The sequence below is a fragment of the Ixodes scapularis genome, unplaced genomic scaffold, assembly GCF_016920785.2.
Source record: "Ixodes scapularis isolate PalLabHiFi unplaced genomic scaffold, ASM1692078v2 ptg000890l_1___fragment_3__unscaffolded, whole genome shotgun sequence".
NCBI classification, from domain to species: Eukaryota; Metazoa; Arthropoda; class Arachnida; order Ixodida; family Ixodidae; genus Ixodes; species Ixodes scapularis.
Genome location: NW_024610065.1, coordinates 562,394 through 573,177, shown reverse-complemented (window position 1 = coordinate 573,177; position 10,784 = coordinate 562,394).

Below are 10,784 nucleotides of genomic sequence, written 5' to 3'. Positions count from 1 at the left end.
GCATACGGGTTCAACAACACGAGGACCTTCAATCACCGTTATCGCCCGCGCCGTGATCCCAAAAAGCCCTCGCGCATCCGCTGCTACGGCCCTTTATCAGCGGCGAAGCGCCGCTCGTGTTGCCAGTTGCCCTTGGCCCCCTCGCGGTGCAGATGACCACTGACGATTGCCGGGGGGGGAAACCTGGGCCAAACGCTTTGAATCCCCAGGTTGACGACAAGTGTACGCAGCGACTCATCGTCATTTACGACATGCATACGTTGTGTTCACCGAAGTCATCCTGCCCATTCCTCGTGTATGACGATTTTTTGTGTGAGCGTTCTCCGTCTGATGTGAAAATACAGTGAATCTAGCGAAACGACGTTGAGGGCAGTCACGGTGATTCGGGCGCTCCCGCTGTCGTTCTTACTGAACACATACAGCGGCGTAGCCATTTCATTTTCCCATTTTGCGCGTTATCTCCTCGCCAGAACTGGAGATTGAAGCTAACGAAAACACGCTGGGATTCCATTTCCCATGTATTTGGTCAATAAACGCAACGTGGGAGGTATTTTGTTTACATGCCACTACTAGAAGCTGGTTACATGGCGCGTGAACAGCGTATCGGTAAGGATCGTGGCCCAGGCCCGGGGGGGGGGGGGGGGGAAGGAGGGGCTCTCCCCCTGCCCCCCCCCCCTCCTGCATCTCATTAGGGGGGCACAAGCGCGATGCCCCCCCCCCCCCCCCCCCCGCCCTCCCCGTACTCTACGCCTATGTACACATAGGTACGGTACCTCAGTTTGGAAATGGAGGTTTGCATTTTCCGATGGCACGTGGAAGACGACAAATAGCAATATGCGCCCTATTCTCCCACTCCGCCAAAATGTTGAGCTGTTCGCTAGGCCTTTCTCGAAGGGGCTGGGTTGTCGCTTGCCGGCCCGCATGTTCTATATCGTCAGGTAGTTACTTCTCTCAACCGGCTTTTTGACTACATGTGGGCTCGTCATTTTGAACCGGGGGATTTAAATATATGATTTGAAGTTTGATCACCCCAAAGGTTCTGTGACGGCCCTTTCATAGAGTTCATCAGAGATGATATCTCTAAAGGTTGTCCTATTCGCATAAAATCTTTGATGGGTCACCCGAGTTTTGTCAAGGTGACATCCTAACCCCCGCTCACATTTTTTGTTGTACTTCCTAACAAATTTTAGACTTCTTTTGCCAGAATTGGCCTGTTAAAAGTTTTTCCATTTTTTTCTGACCCCAACTGACTAGAATGAGTTGGCAAGTGAAACAGCTGCAACTGAAATAGCCCCAACGACAACAGCCACGATTATATTATGCCCCTGCTGCGTGACTCTTTACTATGACTCAACGCTTGTAAGCCCGTTTAGCGCTTGTTTTCCAGCACCAGTTGCGATTTTTTTTCTTGTGAAAGTTTTCAATGTGTGCGCGATGAGTCCTCTCGCTATTTCTTGTAAATTTATTGGTTGATAACCGCTTCGGATTAGTTCAATTTTTTTCGGGTTGATATATGTTATATAAATATTGAAATGTTTTTATATATTCCATCTTTATCTAATGCCCCATTATGACCTTAAGAAGTACTTAAATAAACGCACGAGTGTGAGTCCGTAAGGATGAGCACATTTCGCATGCCTTGCAAAATTCCAGCTCAAAACGCACATACGTAAGTCTTGGTAAGGTAACGTCGTTTCTCAAGAAGGTTTATGTCTACCTGTTTTGAAGTTCAACTCAGAGCTAGTAAAACTTAATAGTAGTTGTAAACAATATTTATTTGCGCAAGCATGTGTTAATGACTGAACGGGAGACCCCTAGGGTCGCTCCGCCAGCCACCCCTCAGACGGCGGCCTGAACCCTCTGGGTTTTGGCGGCGTCTTCGGCCAGCTGGACTAGTTGGTTCTGCACCGAGGGGTCGGAGCAGAGGAGTAGGGTTTCCCAGCTCTCCTGGTTGTCGATCTTCTCCAGTAGGGGGTGTGACTTACGGTCGATCTTGCTGCACTCCCACACCATGTGTCGGAGGTTGGCGTAGCCGCCGCTGAGCTTGCAGTTTGGCTTGTACTTGTCGGGGTACCATTTATTGAGTAGGGAGGGGCTCGGGAAGGAGCCCGTCTGAAAAAATAAATAAAGCATGAATGGCAGCCGTGTGTTTGCTATCCTACACCGGCCTGCTCTTTGTCTGCATACACGTTTGCAACATCGATGCCAGGTGGCGTGGCGATCACAAAGGCGCCAGGAACGTCATAGGAGACGATGTGACGAGAAGGGTAAACATAATAATGATTTTCGCGATGATGCTGTTTCCACATACCTCTCACGAGACTCAGGTCCTCGTCCGCCATGGCTGAACGAATACTAGCGGCGGGATTGTTATTCCCGCAGAATAGTTCCGACGGCGGCCGCTAGCCAGCACCACCGTTCGATTTCCTCCCCAATAGCAGAAATACGGGCAGGTCGTCGTTAATATCTGAACTTATTACATTAGCCTTGATTTTTTTCCTTTTCATAGTTTTTAATAAAACGATCAGTTAACATTGATGTGGACGGTGTAGTGCGCGTGGGATGAGTAATTATATTAACGAAGTTCTTCGCAGTTAACAATAATAACAAGTCGGCACTGATGGGGGAATTCCCAACAAATTAATTATTAAATCACCAGTGACAAAGGGAACATATTTCCTTACGTTAGCGGGACACTACTATTTATCTGGAAATGTGAAAAATCGTGGCACATTTCCGCTAGGCGGACGATATATAAAAGCAAAAATATGAGTTCCTTTTTAAGACACTATTTTATACTTATCCGCAACATATGTATATTCAGGAACATTTTTGAATTCATCACTCGCGAGAAGGAAGCATAGCAAACCCCCCACCGCACGAAATCACGATTTTGATAAAAATAAGTATAGTGGGGGAGAATGAAAAAATCTCTTTCATCTCTGGACCATGTTTCCGTGAACATTTTAACTGCAAACGAACATTTACTAAAAAACAAACAAGTTTCAAACAAGTTTTCGTATATCTTGGATTAAGCTGATCTAGCATTCAAGTGAAAAAGTTTGAAGAGTTTATTTGTTTTATTTGTCTTAATCCCAATTGCCATCCGTTCCTTTCTACTGTCTCATAGTTCAGCAGGTAGGCTGAAAGTCATACTTCGTGCAAGAAGAGAACATTATCAACTTGAGATAGCACGAACGCGTCTATTTTCTCGATGCTAGACGCGAGAAAGCCGGGCGCAAACGTTCCAGATTGCCGGCCGCGCGCCTTGCTGCCCGCCGGTGACGTCACGTTGGGGTGGCGGGGAAATCCGAGGAACAGAAAACAAAATATCAATTTTTTTTCTTATTCAACTAGAGTGAATTTTGAGGAACGAGACTGCATTTCCGAATCGGAAAGCCATGAGCATTCTGATGATTCCTTTGGATAAGGTAGCTAAAAAAAATCGGCGGAGTTCTTCTTTAACCTCTACAATATTGAGAAACCTCCCATACACGACGAAGCAAGCTTCCAGAAGTGACTTGTTTGTTGAATTCATATTGTTTATCACGTGTCGTTTTTTTTAGAGGAAACAATCCAGTGAGACTTAGGAATGCAAAAACACATTGCCTAACACTTTAGAAGGCGCGCTTGAGTGGGATCCTTGTCTTGTCTTGTGTGGGGTTTGGAGGAGGAAGGCTTGCATCGCCGTTGCCATTGTTCTGGGTGCGTAGTTTTACAAGCTCCCAGAGCGCCCGCCAGACCCACACCATGGGCGTTGTCGAACCGTCTCTCGGTAGCACTGATCTCTATTGTCGTGGCCTGGATCGCGGATCGAGGCGGTCTCTGTGGGGTCGAGTGCAAACACCGGTAGTCATCCCTTGACACTGGGAGCCTTCATGTGCGCTTTGCTAGGATGATGCCACCCTTTGTAATACCAGTCGCCGACAAACCAGCAGCCATTTTGGTTCTCGGCGATAATCTGTGGGGCTTACAACCCTCCCGGAAAAAAAGGACATTATCTCACAAGTTCGGAGCAGCGTTGTTGAACCCAAAGAGGGAGGATTAGGATTTTACCCTTCGGATGGGAGGACCGATGGACACAAAGGCCACTTTCCGGCACACGGGGAAACAATGAGAGGAACAAAATGGCGGTGGAAGAGGGTGTGGGAAGGGAAACAGGCAGTCGGCAGGCACTCTATGCGAAGCGCACATGAAGGCAGCCTACTTGACTCTAGCAAATACATGATACTCTTAAGGCCTCTTCACACATACAGCTGAGCGCTAATTTAGTGTTACGTGAGCGCTCCAATAAGGAACGCTCATGTGTCGCTTTGTGCCATGTTACTTAGTTCTAATATAGCGCGCGATTAGTGCTTTTGTAGTGCTTTGTTAGCGCTTCAGTAGCGCCTCTTTAGCGCATCGGTAGCGCCTTGTTAGCGCTTCTTGTACCGGGGTTACTGCTCCAGATTCGCGGGTGCACTGCGGCTCCGATTCCTGTGGTTGTGTGCATCAGCAGCACTATGGGTAACGTGTGGGACGCTGAAATAGCAACGCGACAAATGCCGTTACATACGCAATTAGTGCATCTGTGTGTAGACGGCTTAACGCACAGAAAAGCTTTTTGGGTGCGCGAAATCTTTTGCCACCGAGATCCCCACAGGTACCTGGCGAGTCTTGTTCCCAGGTTGAGGGACGAGAGCTTTTTCAAAGATGATTATTTTTTAACTGAGTTTATTTGAAACGAGGGTCACGCGTGTGGAATAAAAATCGATGAGGTCGTACCCAATCGATTAGTCGCTCAAAGTCTATGACTCTGCATCATCTGCCAGACCGTTTGCTTGGAGGGCGGCTCTTTTACTTTCTGTTCTTTCAATGCCAAACGAAAAACAACAACAACGGAATCGCCATGCACGCGCTAATCCGCAGCAGCAGGCGCGGCACAAGGAGCGGGAGAGCGCTAATAGAGCGCTGCTGAAGCGCTAACCGAGCGCTACATCCCGCGCTAGGAAGCGCTACATGAGCGCTCCTTCGAGCTCTCACGTAGCGCTAACTTAGCGCTCCTCTATATGTGTGAAGCGGCCTTTAGGTACAAACAGTGAAATTTGCATCTTCTCACCTTAGCACCTTTTTGTGACAATGTAACTTTAATCGTGTTTTCCGGGGATAACCGTTAATATTCTGGGTGCAAATATCAAAAGCCCAGAATAACAATCATTTTCAGAGCAATATTTCGTGGTTGACAGTCAAGGGTTGCGACTTTGCTGGGCGTAAACTGCGAAACGGTTCATTTAAACAGAAATTGCCGAGAGTCAATGTGCAGTCAATCGTGATCGCGAAGTCATCAGAGCTTAGCAAACGATAAGGTAGAAGACCTTTACTCGGGGCATTCGCATCGTTTCTAGCGCTTGTACAAAGTACTTCTGGTGCAATTTGTTGCTTCGAACTACAGTGAGGGCTTTTGTCAGGAACTAAAGCTTAGAGCGTGTCGTTCATGTGTTGAAAGTGTCATTTATTTAGCAACTGGAGCGTGCGATGCCGGCGCAGTGGATGGTGCTCCGGCACATTTGATTTTTTATTCGGCGTTAACCCACTTGACAGATACGGAATCGATCTCCAAAGATCCAATATAATATTAGCAGCGCAACATAAAATACTCGCCTTCGAGCACCGCGTACAAGCTTCAATATTCCTACTTATGTGGGCTTCTCCCATAGACTTCCGTGTAGAGACCCTTCTAAATTTGTACCGGCGCTCTAACCTCTGGACCACAGCAGAAGGCGCGAGCCGCCGTCGTTGGCGGAGGTATATAAATATACTACCACCGCTTTTATCTCGCGTGGTTTTTTCTTTATTTTGGGTCATATTTACCCTCCCTGACCGTAACTTTACCTGCCGCTCCTACAGTATAAAGGGGCGGTCAATCGGACTCCAGTTGAAAGTCTCTGCAGTCAGTTTCTGCGAGTGAAGTTAGGTTTTTGTTCTTGAAGCGATACGGATTTCTCGTGATGGCCTGTAGCTGAGCCGGTTGGTTATCCATGCTTACTGATTACCAGCTGAACGTTGGGAAAAGCGACGAAGAGAGAAAGAAGCACACTGCTGGACCATCAACCCTTTTAATAAACTTCCTTTTCCTCAACCCCATCCTAAAAGGGTAGCTTCTTCTTCTTCAGTCAGAGCTTAGACAGAAACTTCCTTTTTCTCCTCACGAACCGTACAGTTCTCCTCTTCTTCGACCTTCCCCATCCTAAACGGGTAGCTTCTTCTTCAGTCAGAGCTTAGATAGAAACTTCCTTTTTTTCTTCACGATCCGTGGAGTTTTCGTCTTCTTCGACTTTCGGATCTTGAAAAACTTCCTTCTTTTTGTCTTTTATACTTCCGGTGGTGTCACTTTCGTTTTACTCGGTCGGATCTTGGAGTCACAAAGTCCCAACTTGGTTCATCCGAGGTGCCACTCTCCTCAGATACATTGTTTCTTTGGGCAAGAGCGCAATGGAGGCACCACTCACACATTCTCCCTCCCCCTCCTCAATGGCTAACGCCTGAAGGAGCTCCCTTCCAGGCTGCTTTCGGTGTTTTCCTAAGACGGTAACGCTTGTGAAATCAGGAGCTCATTTGCAGGCTCGACAATGTGCCGAAAGGTGGCCCGCCGACGTTAGTGCGGTCACAGAGGCTGCATATGTTCTCTGGTGCAATCGTTGATGCACTTCCCTGTTTGCCCTATGTAGCTTTTGCCACATGACATAGGGATCTTGTAAACAACTCCTTTTACGCATGGGGCGTAGGGTGTTCGATGCGCAGTGCTTCAGGTCGTCGTCCCATTCTGGGCGGTTTTCCGGTTCACCCTACGGCACATGGCGTACGCCTTGTTGGGGGCGGAGCACACAACGTGGAGGCGTTGTCGGCCGGTGATCTTTTTTAACCGATGAGTAATGCCGTGAACATATGGGACCACTGCGAAAGGCTTTGGGTGCTTCTTTTGCGTTGTTTGATTCTTCTCAGGATTTTGTCGCACTTTCCTCTCTTCGTCGCTTTTCCCAACGTTCAGCTGGTAATCAGTAAGCACGGATTTCTCCGCCATGAGACAGGGATGCTAGGTACTTCCTTGTCCCCATGGCTGCTCACGTGACATAAAAATCCCTCTTGGCCGCAGCCGCGGCCGCGGCCGCAAGATGAGCAAACCGGCCCAGGAACTATTCTAACATCTCTCCTTCATTCGTGCTGAAAACAGAATAGATGCAGGACCCGGTGCCACACCAGATTTGACTGTGCCCCATGTTTGCAACTCACCCACTTACCTGCGTTTGAGTGGCAAGTTTCCTTCGTCGCCGGAACTCTCATCCCCAACGAGCCTAATTCTGTCCCCATCAGAAAAAAATGTGGTCATCTGCCGTGTCAACATATGCATCAAATCGGGCATTCTAGACCTGAAAGGAATTGAGATGTTAGGACCTGGTATATTTAACGTGATTAGCAATAGAGCCTCTTAAACAATACACTACACGTGATATAACTAGCTATTTTAGCCAAGGGCTCGTACCTGTAACCCACTGCAAGGTCCATAAAACGTAGGGTCCTATACTCCACCTCACGAACGTCTGCGGTACTGGTGAAACCACTGGCGCGAGAGCGTATAGTTCTGTAAGATGCATTGTTTGTACAGGCACCCGAGCATAGAAGACGCTTTCTAAAGCAACGCATTCGCACCCGTGCCTTCGTCAGCACTCCAGACGTATAGTTTCATCTTATGTGCGATCGAAGGCAATGCTAGAGGCGTGAGCCCTGCGCTCTGTGCGTTCCTTTTTTGCACGCGCGCTCGTGCAGTTCGTGCGTTTCTTGAAGCTACAAGCTTGCGCTTATATCTTCGCCTTTGCTCGCACATGACATGAAACGAAGATGCCGAGAGCACGCGCTCAGGGGAAAATACAAAGAAATAGTAGGAAACAAAATTCCCCCATAGCGCAGGTAAATTGCTACGAGCTCGAGCCGAAAGACGCTCCCCCACGCTTTCAAAACACTCATTCGCGCGCTCCAAAGGAGCGAGTCCCTCGTGTACACGGGTGATTCGCGTATTTTCATGACTGTTGGTGCACAAAACCCGTCAGGCACTTTTTGATGTATGAACCGACGACGTCGAAACTTTTGATCACAGTGCTCTCCGTTTTCGCAACAAGCTTAGTGCGCAAAACGTTTAACACTAAAACTTGTTTATTCAAGCTAATTTGAAAAAAAAAAAGGAAAAACTTACCTCCATCCGGCCGGACAGCACTTCTGGTCAAGAGATCCAACGAGTCAAAAGATCCAACGAGTCAAAAGGTCCGATAATGGATCTCTTGACTCGTTGGATCTTTTGACTCGCCAGACCAGAGTCAAAAGATCCAATGTGGGTCAAGAGATCCAACGAGCCAAGAGATCAACGAGTCAAAAGATCCACGGCGAGTCAAGAGGTCCAACGAGTCAAAAGGTCCAGCGAGTCCGAAGGTGCAATAATGAATCTTTACACGTTGGATTCCTTAAAGGGATTGTCCGGTCGAAACCGGAAGTACTTAAGTTCTTGCGCTCGTTACGTCGAGGGAGCCTTCATGTAGGCAAACGTCATTCTTATTTTGATATATGACCTCCCGTTATTAATTAATCCTTTCATGAGCCTATGTACGAAACTGCACCCCGAATTTCGCCAGTGTCCATGGCTGACATCCGTAGGTGCTGCGTGACGTTACAAAACGCAAAGGTTTGTCGGATGGTCGGGATAACAAGCGTTGGTCGATGGATGTCTTGTATTTTGTTTCGAATTATATAGTCTCCAAGGCTGTACCCTACTTAAATACGGTTCTTTTAATGCAGTTCCCAAGCATGTGCAAAAAAAGTCACGCCTTTTAGCAGGAAATTACTCGCAGACAGCCACAAGCTTCGAGCAAACGTATATGCCGTTTCGAGCAAACACAACTGCGACGGCCACCGATCGAACTAGGGGCGCTTGCAAAGCAAAGGATGCAGATTTCGCCTCTGAAGCGGCACCTAAGTACACGAAGCGGCCTCTGGGTACACATGTCAGTGGATCCACTGAATCGGTGATGAGGCTGCGGATCGTTCCCTCAGGGGCGATGTCCGCGGGTCGGACACAAATGGCGAATCGTTCAAATGCATGTCGTCACACGAAGCGGCCTCTGGGTACACATGTCAGTGGATCCACTGAATCGGTGATGAGGCTGCGGATCGTTCCCTCAGGGGCGATGTCCGCGGGTCGGACACAAATGGCGAATCGTTCAAATGCATGTCGTCACTTGACTTGGACAAGCTCGGTGAATCGTAGTCACGCTCCACTTTCACACGCGGGTCAAACAGAATCGGGCTGCACGCGTGCTAAATACAACTTCTCGTATCGTTTACAGATGTTTGGTTTCGGTTTCGCTGCATAATCAAATTGATTGATCCGATTTGGGTGAGGAGTGGATGGACGTAGTTTAATATCGTTGGGACAGCATCACACGTATACCTCAGCTTATGAGCCTTCTTTCCGCTTAGAGCTCAGCTCGTTGCTCTCTTCTGTGAGATGATTGCTGCATAAGCGGGATGTCGATCTTGACGAGAACCTAGTCCCTACGCACGGCGACGATCCACTTCGCTCGACACTGCACGTCTCGCGGAAAAGTGTCGTCATGTCTTGGCTTGTATGTGCTGCCGGGTGGTTGTGGCGCCCAACCGTAATCTCACCCAACTACGAAACTACGCAACAGTAATCTCACCCAACTACGAAACAAGTCGAGCACAACAAAAACGAAGCACGCTGAGGCAGACGAAAATGCTCGCTTTGTGTTTTGTGATGTCAGAGCTTCAATGTTGCCAACAAAAACAGCGTTTACGCTAGAATGCGATTGAAGCAGCATAAACTCAATTACTCACACAGCGGGACATATAAAATTTAGATATTGCACGTACGATCCGTCTCGAGGCAATAACAATGATATTCATTTGTTTTCTCGAATACAAAATTTGACCGGACAATCCCTTTAACTCGGCAGTCACGAGTCAAGAGATCCATTGTCAGTCGAGGGCTACAATTACTCGAGAACTGCCGCTTAATATTGCAAAGGGGTCACAAAAAGCCCCTCATCACACATCCCCTAGTAGCGGGCGTTGCCCAATAAAGATCCGTAAACGATTTTTGACTTGGCGCTTTAATTTTAGTTTCAGCTAAAACAAAAACAAACAAAAAAAAAAAAAAAAACGGAACAGAATTAAGTTTGATGCACCGCTCAAATACGCACCGTTTACCGGTTTGCGGACGGAAACCGACTGAAGGGGGGCACCCAGGGAGACATCCAGTTTCGTGTCGCTGGCTATGGGAACTGGGGATGGAGCTTTTCTTCGCTTCGGGTAGATGGCGCCATAAAACACTGCGTAAAAAAAATCAAGACTATCAGGCTTCTGACGCGTCTGTTCATGTTTTGACGACAACATTTGAAAAAATTTGCCTCAAATCGAGCAGACACTTACCGAGCTTGCTAACTCAATACACTTTCAACCAGTTCACGTAACGCGCGTTGTTTTCTCGGCCGGATGGAAAATAATCGCCTTTTCTCTTCGCGATTTCTCCGCACACTCGCGACATTTAGAAAACTTTTTCTTTCTTTCTTTCCTTTTTTTCTTTTTTGTTTTACTAACCGAAAGTTAAGCGAAAGTGACAAGCACCAGATTCTTTGAACATTAAAATCATTCCACGGCCCCTTTAAAGGGATACTACAACGAAATTTCGACGCTCATTTTTTGGTCTATATGTGTTCAAAGGAGCAGTATCATATCGA